This window comes from Somniosus microcephalus, chromosome 27 (genome assembly GCF_052327205.1).
Source record: "Somniosus microcephalus isolate GS21.2 chromosome 27, FLI_Smic_1.0, whole genome shotgun sequence".
Lineage (NCBI taxonomy): Eukaryota > Metazoa > Chordata > Chondrichthyes > Squaliformes > Somniosidae > Somniosus > Somniosus microcephalus.
In genome coordinates this window covers 49,882,280-49,896,346 of record NC_141013.1, presented here as the reverse complement: position 1 = coordinate 49,896,346, position 14,067 = coordinate 49,882,280, and the positions used below count along the sequence as shown (strand labels likewise).

The window sequence follows — 14,067 nt, the reverse complement described above, 5'->3', positions numbered from 1 at the left end:
GACGGTGGAAGAAGAAGACCTTGCAGTGGATCCAATGGAGATATTCCACTCGACCATAGTCGAATGTCTCCCTGTGACGAATGCAAACATAGAAAAGGAAACACGAAATGACCCGACACTATCACGGGTCTATGATTTAACGGTGAAGGGATGGCCAGCACATGGCGAACCACTGCTGCCAGCATTCTCGCCGAGAAGAGAACAGCTGTCAGTGTGCAGAGGAACCTTGATGTGTGGATCCAGAGTAGTAATTCCACCTAAGTTGACGGATAGAGTGCTCAATGAGCTTCATGAGGGTCATCTGGGTGGGGTAAAAATGAAGAACTTAGCCAGAGCGTTTGTGTGGTGGCCGGGAATCGATAGAGAAATCGAAGAGATGACCAAGAGCTGTGCAGGATGCCAGAAGGTCCAAAACGCCCCACCACAAGCTCCTGTACATCCATGGGAGTGGCCCTCATCACCATGGCAAAGGGTGCACATTGATTTTGCTGGTCCCTTCATGGACTCGATGTTTTTAATTGCGGTGGATGCACATTCAAAGTGGCCAGAGGTAATAAAAATGTCCTCAAACACCACAGAAAAAACTATCACCGTTTTACGAACCATATTCGCCAGGAATGGGCTGCCTGAACAGATTTGCTCTGACAATGGACCACAGTTTGTGTCTGAAGAGTTCCGGAGGTTCTTAAAGAACAATGGTGTTAAGCATTACACATCTGCCCCATATCATCCAGCCACTAATGGATTGGCCGAGAGGTTTGTTCAAACATTCAAGAAGGCTATCAAGGCAATGTGTAATGAAGATATACCCCTACAACACAAGGTGGACAACTTCTTGTTTGCCTACCGGAATGCGACACATGCGGTTACCAACCAAACTCCAGCCATGATGTTCTTCAATCGAAGACTACGATGCTGCTTGGATTTGGTTAAGCCAAACGTCCGAAGAGATGTGGAGAACAGGCAGTTTCAGAATATGAATGAAAGGCCGACCAGGAGTTTTAAGATAGGTCAACCAGTTTTGGCCCGGGACTACCGCACTGAGAAATGGCAGCCAGGAACGATTTGTACACGGCAAGGACCTCTCATGTATACCGTGGACGTTGGAGAGAGCATTGTAAGACACCATGCTGACCAGATTCTAGAGTCACTGGAAAACGTCAACTCCACACCACGATCTGATACACCTGGCAATGAAATCGATGTATCAATTGCAGCTACCGCAGAATCGGTGATATTGGAAGCAGATGAACCAAACAACGACATTGATCCCGACTCAACCTTGCCAGAAGAACCTGATACCCCAAAGAGATGTTATCCAGACAGAATCAGGAAGCCTCCTCAAAGACTGAACTTATAATTGCTTAAACTCAACCAATGTATTTAGCAACCGTAATTGTGATTGTAATTAGTTATTATTTAGTTGTTAATTGAATGTTATGTACTGTTTATCTAAAAGGGGAGGAATTGTTGTGTATGTACCTTTAAGAGAATAACTGGTCTCAGACTGCAGTACTGGCAGTGACCACCTCTGTAGTTTCAGTTTCCCGATTGACTCCATTCAGTAAAGACTTGTTTTGTTCAACTCCTGCTGTCTGTGTCTCAATCATACACGGACATAATAGCAACGATGTTCCTGATTGCGAACTGGGCTTCAGCCTGGATGAACCACGTGGCTGGCTGTTGCTCCCAGAACTGTGGTAGCTTCAAAGCAACGGCATTCGATTCCATGTTCAGTAACTTCTGCGAAAACCGTTCGCAAAAGTCGAGGTCACCAATGTAGGAATGTCTAGTTCCTATCCAAAAGACTGAGGTCCACTCAGGCGATCAAATAAATGAGGTTTAATGAAAAGTAACAGAGTTTAACAGATAACTACAGGAGAACATCAAATATAGGTCTAGTCAGTTCGGAGGCTCCACGAGGACTGCTAGGGCGGTGGGGGATCACGTGATGAACGGCGTGACGTCATCGCGTTTACCCGCGCTATTAAAGTGATCGCGCTCTGTACATGTAAACAGTAAAAACAAAGATACAGACTCAGGCTGTAGCCAACATATTAGTAAAGGGAATTATATACAATTGACTGGAGTCCCTTAGTGGCTCCGTCACAGTATGTATTTAATTGGTCTGCCATTTCTTTGTTCCCCATTATAAATTCCCCTGATTCTGACTGCAAAGGGACCTACGCTTGACTTCACCAATCTTTTTCTCTTCACATATCTATAAAAGCTTTTACAGTCAGTTTTTGTGTTCCCTGCAAGCTTACTCTCAATTAATCCCTTTGTCCTCCTTTGCTGAATCCTAAACTGCTCCCAATCCTCAGGTTTACTGCTTTTTCTGGCCAATTTATATGTCCTCTCCTTGGATCTTATGCTATCCCTAATTTCCCTTGTTATCCACGGTTGAGTCACCTTTTTTGGTTTATTTTTAAGCCAAACAGGGATGAACAAATTCTGTAGTTCATCCATGCAATCTTTGAATGTTTGCCATTGCCTATCCACTGTCAACCCTTTGAGTAACGTTCCCCAATCAATCCTACCCAACTTGTGCCTCATACCATCGTAGTCTCCTTTATTTAAATTCAGGACCCTAGTCTCTGAGTCAACTACTGCACTCTCCATCTTAATGAAGAATTCTATCATATTATGATCGCTCCGACCCAAGGGGCCTCGCACAACAAGATTGCTAATTAATCCTTTCTCATTACATAATACCCAGTCTAAGATGGCCTGATCTCTAGTTGGTTCCTTGACATATTGGTCCAGGAAACCATCTTGTATACACTCCAGTATTTGATCCTTTCGCATTCCATTGAAGTTAGCCCGATCCAGTTCAGAAGTTCTACTCTAGATTGTTCCTTGCTCCTCTCCATTGCTAATCTAAATCTTAAGATCCGATGATCACTCATACCCAAGTGTTCTCCCACAGACACTTGGTCGACCTGGCCCACCTCATTCCCCAGCACCAGATCCAGCAATGCCTTCTTCCTAGTTGGGCCAAGAACATACTGATCAAGCAAATTCTCCTGAACACATTTCAGAAATTCCTCCCCCTCCTTTCCCTTTACCCTAGCATTATCCCAATTGATATTTGGGTAATTAAAGTCCCCTGAAGTAAGATATAAAATTGGACAGAACAAGGGCAAGCAGAAGTAACTCATTTAAAGAAAAACAAGTTCACAACTGTCAAATCACAGAATGTTCCAAAACAAAATGTACTGACCATACTTATGCTTAACTTGCAGAACAAGAAATGAACATGCAACTTCGTGAACATTTTGTACAAATTGTGTGACATTGTATAAAATTGAAACTGCCGCTCCCGGGTAACATGTGATGTGTAATCTTTAATTTGATTGGATCTCCAAGGAGGTATGGCAGCTAAAGTGTGTATAAACATGTGTATTTTTGAACGGCTCGGGGGAGTTGGACTCACGCAGTAAGAGGTTCTCCCCAGGCATGAGTAAAACCATTTTGACTTTGATTACTGGTCTGTCTTTCTTACAACAAGCCGGTGACATCGACCTTGTATATCACTTGGTCCGCACCATGGGGGCTCACTTCAATTGGCGACGAGGATGGGATGCGCGATCTGAACAAAACTCTCGGACAGCAATAACCTATGACAGGTGAGTACGTTTAAATTACCACCTGTAAAATTAGAGGTTAATCGCTGGCGAGACGTCAAGTAAGATCGATGTACAAAAAGAACTATAAGAAGACACCTTTAATTGAAGGCGGTTAAAACAAACCCGTGAGGCGAACCCGTGAGGCAGGAAATCATTGTAAAGCCGAAGGCGGCGGACCCGTGAGGCGGGGAATCCTTATAAAGCCGAGAAACGGCGAACCCGTGAGGCGGGGAATCCTTGTAAAGCTGAGAGGCGGCGAACCCGTGTGGTGGGAAATCCTTGTAAAGCCGAGAAGCAGCGAACCCGTTAGGCGGGAAATCCTTATAAAGCTGAAGGCGGCGAAACCTCAGTAAACGAAACGGAGTGATTGACAGGAAGTAAGGAACTAACTAAGTTAACGCTATAGTGGCGAACAACGTAGCGTACAAACCTAATTTACCAACAACGTGAATTAAGTATTAAACGTAACATTTGGATATGGCTAATGTGTGCCTATCAGAAAATACGGCAAGATGACAGCAGCGCCCAGAGCAACAATACACCCCGAAAGTTGTAGCTACCGGAGTCTCCAAAAACTGCACTTTGAAGGTGTGCTCTGACCCTCCTTTGACTGAATTCGTAAGAAGGGTTTCCCCAAGAAATAAAAGGCAGAAAATAGAGGTCACGCTTGTCTATGTTGAAATTGATTCTGACTCTTCTGAGGAGCCTTTGTTCAGAACACATCTTAATGTAAAGTCAACATTACAGCAAAAAACCATAACTCAAAAAGAGAAAGTTGATCGATGCGACAATGATGAAAAACCTTTTGAGGGAAAGAAATCAAAATTATCTAAACCAGTACTGGAGGAACTGTTTTCATCAGACATGGATGATAATGAAGTGTTAGAGGATACTGCAAACACAGATGCTGGTGATTATTCCTGTGCAACTGAATCTGAGACGGAACAAAAACAAATGATTGCGAACAAATCTGAAAGTAGCTTCTGTAGCCCAGAGGCACCTGGCAAGATGCTTAGCTCTCCAGTTGATAACGCAAATGAGAGCTCCTTGCAAGTTACTGAAGAAAGGGTGAATAGGCAAAATTGCATTGACGGAAACACACTTTTCAGCGACCGTGCAACGCCTTTTTCAGAAAAAAAATTGAACAAAGCTTTGGAAAATAAGGGAAAAAATCATCAGTAAATCAGACCAAAAAAAAAGAACTAAACCTTTGCAGCTGGTCAATCAGCTTGCAAGAGCTGATGGGAGTTTAAGAAGCAGCCTAACTGACATGAATGAGAACAAGATTGATAATTTCCCAAGCAGTGAAGAACCAGTGAAGGTGGAACTAGCAATGAGGACGACCAGAAGAAGCAGTAGACTGAAGCTTCTGGATGAAGAGTTGATCATGCAAGACAAAAACCGAGGCAAGCAATCTAAACTGACCAGCTTGCATTCACCCCTCAAGCCTGGTGCAGGCATTGCACCTTTAGTAGAACCGAGTGAAGAAAATACTGATGTCGGCATGTGTAGAAACTGAGAGTCTACCATTGCAGGATATTATCGTTCAAATCTGCAATGAGCCGTTACCTAACGCTAACTATTCAAATCAAGATTCTGTGGCATTCCGTGGATCACTTGGGTGTGGTAGAGGAGCTTGAAGACAGTGCCGCACGAAGAAACAATTCAGGGACTGTGATAAAACAGCAGAAACTGATGATGCTAGAGGGCCAGCTGAATGTCCACCGTGCCCTGATCGTTCAACCTTCACAGTAGCTTCTGCCACACAGTCGGAGGGTTCAGGCTCACAGACCAGCTTGATGCTACCTGCACCTCAGCCTGTTCCTGGGGAAAAACATAGTGACCTGCGAGTGCATTCCAGTTGTACAGAAAAAGGTGAGGTGAACCCAAATGGTACAACATGTTTGTCTGGGAGTCATTCCAGAGTAGGAAGTGTAAGCAGTGAAGAGAACAGCAGCGAGGAAGTGCCTATAAAACAACAGACAAAATCGAAGGAGACAACTGAAGACAGTGAAGTGGACACTGAGCTTCTTCTAAAGTCATTCAAATTATCAAAACGAAGATCTTTCATTCTTTTGCCAGCCACAGAGCATCAGTGTGTAGAAGATGGATGTCCAACAGCTCCAGCTTCCAAATGTATTGATGATGTGTCTGCTGATAAATCAAAGGAGATCCATCGAGGTGTTGCAGTAAATAGAGTATGATGGAAACTCTGCTACATCTCAGAAAACTGGAAAAGTGAATTTGGATAAAACTGATTCTCCAATCAAAGAAGCTAAGGTTGCCAATGGCATCAAACGTAAACCAAGTAGCTCTGAGTTAGATAATGAGCTGCAGCTATTGAACAGAGCAGATCGAGATTCTGTTGAAATTGTGCCTCCGACAGCCTCGACCCTTGGATCGCCTCTTCCTCCTGTATTTCCACAGCATGTCCAGCAGGTGGTGCCTCTATCAAGTAGCAGGACAAAGGGAGGAAGGAGCACCAGGTTGCTCAGAAGAAAAGGATCGAATAATAGTAGTTCACTGGTTACTACAGAGGAAGACATATTTGATTCTGACAAATCAAGCCAAACCACAGCTAGTGAGCACTTAAATAGCAACACAAACAACCTTTCTTGGCTTAAAAAAAATACAAAGGCAGAAGAAGATAGAGTCTTAAAAGTAGCAATCGGCCAAGAGGTTCAACAAGATGTTTTAGGTACAGGACTTGAATCCAACGCCCATCCAGAGTCTGAATTGTTGTTTTCAACTAGAAGTCAGCTTGGACAGGAAGCAACTGAAAAAGATATCTATCAAGAGAAGAAATCAGATCAACTGCTAAAAGAGAGAAAGTTTTACAAAAATAGTGAATTACCTCAAAAAGTTCCTACGGTTAAGGAAAGCAATACAGAAAGTGAATTGGATCAATTAACTGATGCAGCAAGAAACCACTCTGAGCCTATGTTTACTAATGCACATGTATAACCTAGACTGGTAGAAGGCCAGAGAATGTACGCTCAGGGAGACACCAGGAAGTGGAAATACATGTTGACCTGTATTGGAACAATTGTCCAAAAGGTCAAAAGGGGGGACTGAAGTAAGATATAAAATTGGACAGAACAAGGGCAAGCAGAAGTAACTCATTTAAAGAAAAACAAGTTCACAACTGTCAAATCACAGAATGTTCCAGAACAAAATGTACTGACCATACTTATGCTTAACTTGCAGAACAGGAAATGAACATGCAACTTCGTGAACATTTTGTACAAATTGTGTGACATTGTATAAAATTGAAACTGCCGCTCCCGGGTAACATGTGATGTGTAATCTTTAATTTGATTGGATCTCTGAGGAGGTATGGCAGCTAAAGTGTGTATAAACATGTGTATTTTTGAACGGCTCGGGGGAGTTGGTTCTCCCCAGGCCTGAGTAAAACCGTTTTGACTTTGATTACTGGTCTATCTTTCTTACAACAAGCCGGTGACATCGACCTTGCATATTACTTGGTCCGCACCTTGGGGGCTCACTTCATCCCCCAATATCACCACTCTATAGCTCTTGCATATCTCTGCAATTTCCCTGCAGATTTGCTCCTCTACCTCCCTCTCACTATTTGGAGGCCTGTAGAATACCCCCAATAGCGTGATCATACCCTTTTTGCTCCTCAACTCTAATCAAAGGGATTCTGTCCTTGTCCCCTCAAGAACATTCTCCCTTTCCAACACTACAATGTCTTCCTTAATCACCACTGCCACCCCACCTCCCTTTTTTCCTTCCCTATCTTTTCTGAACACCTTGTACCCGTGACTATTAAGTGCCCAGTCCTCACCGTTTTTAAGCCATGTTTCCATTATTGCCACATCATATTGCCACACGGCTAATTGTGCTTGTAGCTCACCAACCTTATTCACCACACTTTGTGCGTTTACGTACATGCATTCTAAACCCATTTTTGAATTTTTCGTGGTCTTTCTTAGTCTGCTCCTAATATGGTACTACTTCTGGCTCCAGCACTACCTTCCCCTCCAGTACCATCCAGAACCTGTATAAAACACTGGTTCAGCCACAATTGAAGTATTGTGCCCAATTCTCAGCACCGCACTTTAGGAAGGATGTGAAGGCCTTTGAGAGGGTGCAGAAAAGATTTACAAGAATAATTCCAGGGATGAAGAATTCGTTTTGTGGATAGACTAGAGAAGCTGGGGTTGTTCTCCTTAAGAGCAGAGAAGATTAAGAGGACATTTGATAGAAGTATTCAAAATCATGAGGGGTCTGGACAGAGTAGATAGAGAGATTGTCAGAAGATCCAACATGAGGAAAAACTTTTTTATGCTGTGAGTGGTTATGATCTGGAATGCACTGCCTGAAAGGGTGGTGGAGCCAAACTCAATCGTGGCTTTCAAAGGGGAATTGAAGAAATACTGTACGGATAACCGTAGCTGTCGTAAAGACAGCGGGGTTTGATTGACAGCTGGTTGACGGCTGACGTCATATCCGGGGGCGGGATCCGACGCCATCTTGGCCATGCTTGAGGTACTGTACTAAGAGACACAGAGTCAGGACTGAATAAATGGCACTCCACTACAACTGCTTGGGAGACTCGTAATTACGTTATTAAGATAACATTACATGGTACCAGGATTTATAGAACTCACGATAAGGACATACTACAACAATGGAAGGAATAAATCCTCCGGCTAGCCTGCAACTAGAAGGAAATGTGGATGAAAATTGGCGTGTCTTCAAGCAACGCTTTCTTCTCTACCTCACAGCGATTGACGCTTCGACTAGCTCTGGAACACGTAAAGTAGCTTTGTTGCTAACAGTGGCGGGCTCGCAGGCAATCGAGCTGTTTAATACATTTACGTTTGCAGCCAAAGATGATAAAAATGATCTGGACAAGGTGATAGAACGGTTCGACGAATACTGCACTCCAAAAAAGAATGAAACGTATGAGAGATTCGTGTTTCGCTCCCGCGTGCAAAAGCAAGGAGAATCCTTTGATTTTTTTTGATGGACTTGAAAATAAAAGCACAAACATGCAACATTAGGGACCTGAAGGAATCGATGATACGTGATCAAGTCGTTTTTGGAATACTCGACAAGAAGGTGAGGGAGAGAATGCTTAGAGACAATGACCTAAATTTGGATGCAGCAGTGAAAATATGTTATGCTAGTGAACTCTCAGCCATGCACACAAAAACTTTCGAAGGGAGCAGCACAGCAGCGGGCAGGAGCACCCTGGGGCTGAAAAACCTGCCGGTGGATGTGGTACACAAAAGGGACACAAGTGGGCCCACGGAGTTCAAGACGATGACGCCTTACGAATGCAGACGGTGCAGTAATAAACACGTAGCCAGACAGTGTCCTGCTTATGGGAAGAACTGTGCAAAATGTAAAGGCAGGAATCACTTTGCCAAGATGTGTTTTTGGGAAGAGAAAACTGAAGGTAAAAAGACAGTGCATGCTATTGAGACTGAAGAGACAGGAGCAGAGACTTTGTTTGTTGGAATGGTGCAAAATGAGTCAAAACAGGGCAAAAATGCTAATAAAGTGCACTCTGTAGGACCAAAGACTGAAGTTTGGATAGCTCCCTTGCTGGTAAATGGCACCATTGTTCCCTTTAAGCTAGATACAGGTGCTAAGGCAAGCCTCATAAGTTGGAGTGATGCACGGAATCTCAAAGTGCGACCTAAAATACTGAACAAGACAGTGTTTTTGAAGGCATACAATGGACAAAGCATTGCAACAAAAGGCACGTGTAGGCTGAATGTTAAGGTAAAAAATCACATTCACCCTTTGACCTTTGTTATAGTGCCTGAAGGACATGAGTCACTGTTGGGGGATAAGGCCTGTGTGGATTTGGGCTTGGTAAAACGAGTCTATACTATCAATGAACTGAACTGTGTGCAGAGTGCCCCCCAAGATAGTACAAATCTGACTCATGAGACTATAGCACACAAATATGTAGATGTATTTCAGGGTTTCGGAGTACTGCCCTTTACATACTCCATCAAACTGAGAGAGGATGCACAACCTGTGATTCACGCACCCAGGAGAGTTCCAGTGGCTCTCCGTGAAAAACTGAGGAAAGAGCTAGACCGCATGGAGGGACTAGCTGTCATAAAGAAAATTGAGGAACCGACTGGGTAAATTCCATGGTCTGCGTCAATTCAAAGAAAACTGATAAATTGCGTGTCTACATGGATCCCAAGGACCTTAACACCAATATCAAAAGAGAGCACTACCAAATTCCAAAGAGAGAGGAAATAGTCAGCGAAATGACAGAAGCGAAAGTCTTCTCCAAGATGGACGCCTCGCATGGTTTCTGGCAGTTGAAACTTGATGAAGAAAGTGCTAAGCTGTGCACTTTTAACACCCCGTTTGGTCGATACTCCTACCAGCGTCTGCCCTTTGGTATTAGCTCCGCCCCAGAAATCTTTCACAGAGCAATGGAGCAAATCATCGAGGGCCTGGAGGGAGTGCGGGTGTATGTGGATGATCTGGTAGTATGGGGCTCCACTCAGGGGGAGCACGACACCAGGCTGGAAAAAACACTTCAGAGGATACGGCAGTATGGACTCAAACTAAATAAAGACAAATGTCAGTTCAGTGTCAATGAAATCACATTCCTCGGAGACAAGGGCCTAGAAATTGAGTTGACGCCGCGCCAGGGCTTTAGCGCCGGAAATTTAGCGCCGGCGCTAATTCCCTTGCGCGCGCCAAAAATTCAGTAGCGCCGCGCCCAGACGGCTGCCGGCGCTACTGGCGGGCGTGAGCGCCTCCCAATGGGCGCTGAGTGCCGAATTGCGGCGCTAATCCGGCGCTGCGGCACCCGATGCGGTGCGGCAGGCTGGGGAAGTGCAGGCCTCCTCCTTCAGTTAAGGAGGAGCTGCCTGCACCCGCCCGCTGTCCGTTCAAATATTGAAAAAATGAGCCCGGCACCTCGGACAAGTGCCGGGCTTGCAGGCCAGACGCATCTGTTACGCGGGGGGGGGGGGTGGAGGAGTCCGGGGAGGGAGGTGCGGGCAGGCAGCCGACGGGAAAGCGGCCGGCCGCCGCGCGACCTTAATGCGCCGGCGCTAACTCGGGGAAGACTCGGTTGCCAGAGTCTTAGTTGCGGCTGCCACGGGCGAGGCGGCCGCAACTGAATTTCGGCGCTGGGGCCCGTCGGCATGGCAACCGGGACGCTGCGCACACCGATGACGTCATCGGTGCCGGCGCAGCGCTACCGGCTTAACGCCGACGGAAGGGCCCCACTCAATTTCCCAACTGGCCATAACTCCGGCGCTAGGCCCTCTAGCGCCTCAAATGCGGCGCTAAGGCTACTCAATTTCTAGGCCAAGATCTCTACAGAGGGGATTCAGCCAGACAAGTCAAAGGTAAAGGCTATACATGACATGGAGAAACCAAAGGACAAGAAAGGGGTTCAGCGGGCCCTTGGCATGGTTAACTACCTAGGAAAATTCATTCCAAATCTAGCAGTGAAAATTGTTCATCTGAGAAAACTGCTGCACCAAGAGACAGAGTTCCAATGGGGGCATGAACATGAGAGAGAATGGAAGGGGCTGCTACACATTCTAGCAAGTGAACCCCTACTGAAGTTCTTCTGCCCTAAAAAGAGGACAAAAGTGTCCACAGATGCCTCTAAGAATGGATTAGGGGCTGTCCTTCTACAGGAAGATGAAGGAGAATGGCGACCAGTGGCGTATGCGTCATGCTCCATGACGGCTACAGAGTGCCGGTACGCGCAAATTGTGAAGGAGTGCCTTGGCTTGGCATTTGGGTGTGAAAAATTTCATACCTACATCTATGGTCTTCCCAAGGTTATCCTAGAAACGGACCATAAGCAACTGCTAGGGATCGCAAAGAAGAATCTGTGTGACATGTCACCACGGATACAACGCCTAATGATGAGACTTCAACGTTACGATTTTGAGCTAACATATGTGCCAGGGACACAAATGTTCATTGCAGACACATTATCCAGGGCTGCGCCTTATGCCACACCAAACAGTGAATCAGAAGAGGATGTGGCTCTTCATGTGGATATGGTCTACGCAGCATTGCCCGCCACACAGGAACAACTATCAGTGATAGTCACAGAGACATCAAAGGACCCAGTCCTGAGTAAAGTAATGAGAAATCTTCAAGAGGGCTGGAAGAAAGGGTCATGTAAACAATATTATCACATTCAGTCTGAGCTCTCTGTGGTCAATGGACTACTGCTTAAGTGTGACAGGATAGTAGTGCCCACCTCTATGCGACGAGAAATGCTCAACAGGATACATGAAGGGCACCTGGGTGCAGAAAAGTCAAAAAGGAGAGCATGTGAGGCACTCTACTGGCCAAACATGAACTCTATATTGACCAGTTGATCGGCGAGTGTGCTACATGTCAGGAGTATCACTACAAGCAAACAAAAGAGCCCCTCATTACCACAGAGCTCCCATCACAACCTTGGGAAAAGGTCGGAACTGATATATTTCACTATGAAGGAAATGACTATTTGTTAGTTATTGATTATTATTTCAATTATCCGGAGATGGCTCTCTTGTCCAGTACCACATCAAGAGCTGTGATAACTCACCTGAAGTCAATCTTTGCCAGGCAGGGCATCCCTCTAACCCTGGTCTCTGATAATGGCCCTCCCTATGCCAGTCATGAGTTTCAGTCATTTGCTTCAGAGTATGAGTTTAATCATGTAACCTCCAGTCCGCTCTATCCTCAGGCTAATGGAAAAGCGGAGAAGGGGGTACAGATTGTGAAAAGACTATTAAAGAAAGCAGCACACAGCAACACTGACCCATATTTGGCCCTGATGTCGTACAGGGCGGGCCCACTAGCAAGTGGCAAGTCTCCAGCTGAGCTCTTACTGGGTCGGAAAATCCATACACGACTTCCCAGTTATGTCACACCTGACCACAGAGATGAGGTGTGGGCAGACAAAGCTCGGAAACTGCAACAGAAACAAAAAGCACTTCGTGACCGCACAGCCACTACACTAGTGCCTCTACAGGAGAAGGATATAGTTCGCATTGAAGGGCCTGAGTCATGGCCTAAAAGAGCCACCGTTCTACAACAGGTCACCCCCCAGGTCATACAGTGTCATGACAGAGAACGGCAATGTGTTTAGCAGAAACAGGAGGCACGTACTGAAAACCATAGAGACCTTTCAGCCTCAGGAGGACAGAGAGGATGATGAGATGAGGGAAATGCCACAAAGAGACGAGATGAGGGAAATGCCACAAAGTGACGAAGGACAGCACAGTGGCATAGTGGTTAGCACTGTTGCCTCACAGCGCCAGGGACCCGGGTTCGAATCCGGCCTCGGGTGACTGTCTGTGTGGAGTTTGCACATTCTCCCCGTGTTTGTGTGGGTTTCCTCCGGGTGCTCCGGTTTCCTCCCACAGTCCAAAGATGTGCGGGTTAGGTTGATTGGCTATGATAAATTGACCCTTAGTGTTAGGGGGATTAAATACGTGGGGTTACGGGGATAGGGTGGGATATGTGTTGGTGTAGGGGTTACGGGGATCGGGTGGGATATGTGTCGGTGCAGGCTCGATGGGCCGAAATGGCCTCTATCTGCACTGTGGGGTTTCTGTGATTCTGTGGCACAGTAGTGATAATGTGACAAGGGACCTGTGTGGTACAGACATGAACTTAAGGGATACAACTGGGGTGGTTCAGCAAACACCCATTCAGCCACGCAGGTCACAGCACACCAGAAAGCCTGTAGTTAAACTTGACCTGTAGATAGGGATTGATAAGACTGGAAACAGTTAATGGACTCCTGGGTGTGGGTAAGGTTTATACCTACCTGCAATTAGTTCAACGGTGTAGTTACACTGACTGTTTCTATATGATGTTAACAAGTGGTCTATGTGTTATGTTATGTTGTTACTGTGTTATATCTTCATTGAAGGGGGAAGATGTACGGATAACCGTAGCTGTCGTAAAGACAGCGGGGTTTGATTGACAGCTGGTTGACGGCTGACGTCATATCCGGGGGTGGGATCCGACGCCATCTTGGCCATGCTTGAGGTACTGTACTAAGAGACACAGAGTCAGGACTGAATAAATGGCACTCCACTACAACTGCTTGGGAGACTCGTAATTACGTTATTAAGATAACATTACAAGTACCTGCAGGAAAAAATTTTGCAGGGCTCCAGGGAAAGGGCGGGGGAGTGGGACCAGCTGAAGTGCTCTTGCAGAGAGCCGGCACGGACTCGACGGGCCGAATGGCCTCTTTCTGTGCTGTAACCATTCTTGGATTCTAGCACCACCTTCTCAAGGGCAATTCGGGATGGGCAATAGGCCTTGCCAGCGATGTCCACATCCTGTAAATGAAAAATATATATAAGGGGGACTTAAATACAAGTTCTTAGATGAAATGTTTAATTGACAGTAATGTTTTACTACAATTGCCGTGAAGCAAATCTCTCCAACACAGCGA

The 14,067-nt window shown here is 45.7% G+C and overlaps 1 long non-coding RNA gene and 1 pseudogene across 1 annotated transcript; both read left to right on the top strand.

The window, feature by feature from the left end:
* Positions 1 to 3,424: 3,424 nt before the first annotated feature.
* LOC147100178 (uncharacterized) lies at positions 3,425 to 7,058 on the top strand. The gene is made up of 2 exons (XR_015073862.1): positions 3,425 to 3,629; positions 6,837 to 7,058. It is a non-coding gene; the product is annotated as an uncharacterized LOC147100178 (long non-coding RNA).
* LOC147100177 (uncharacterized) lies at positions 4,114 to 7,058 on the top strand (annotated as a pseudogene).
* Positions 7,059 to 14,067: the final 7,009 nt, after the last annotated feature.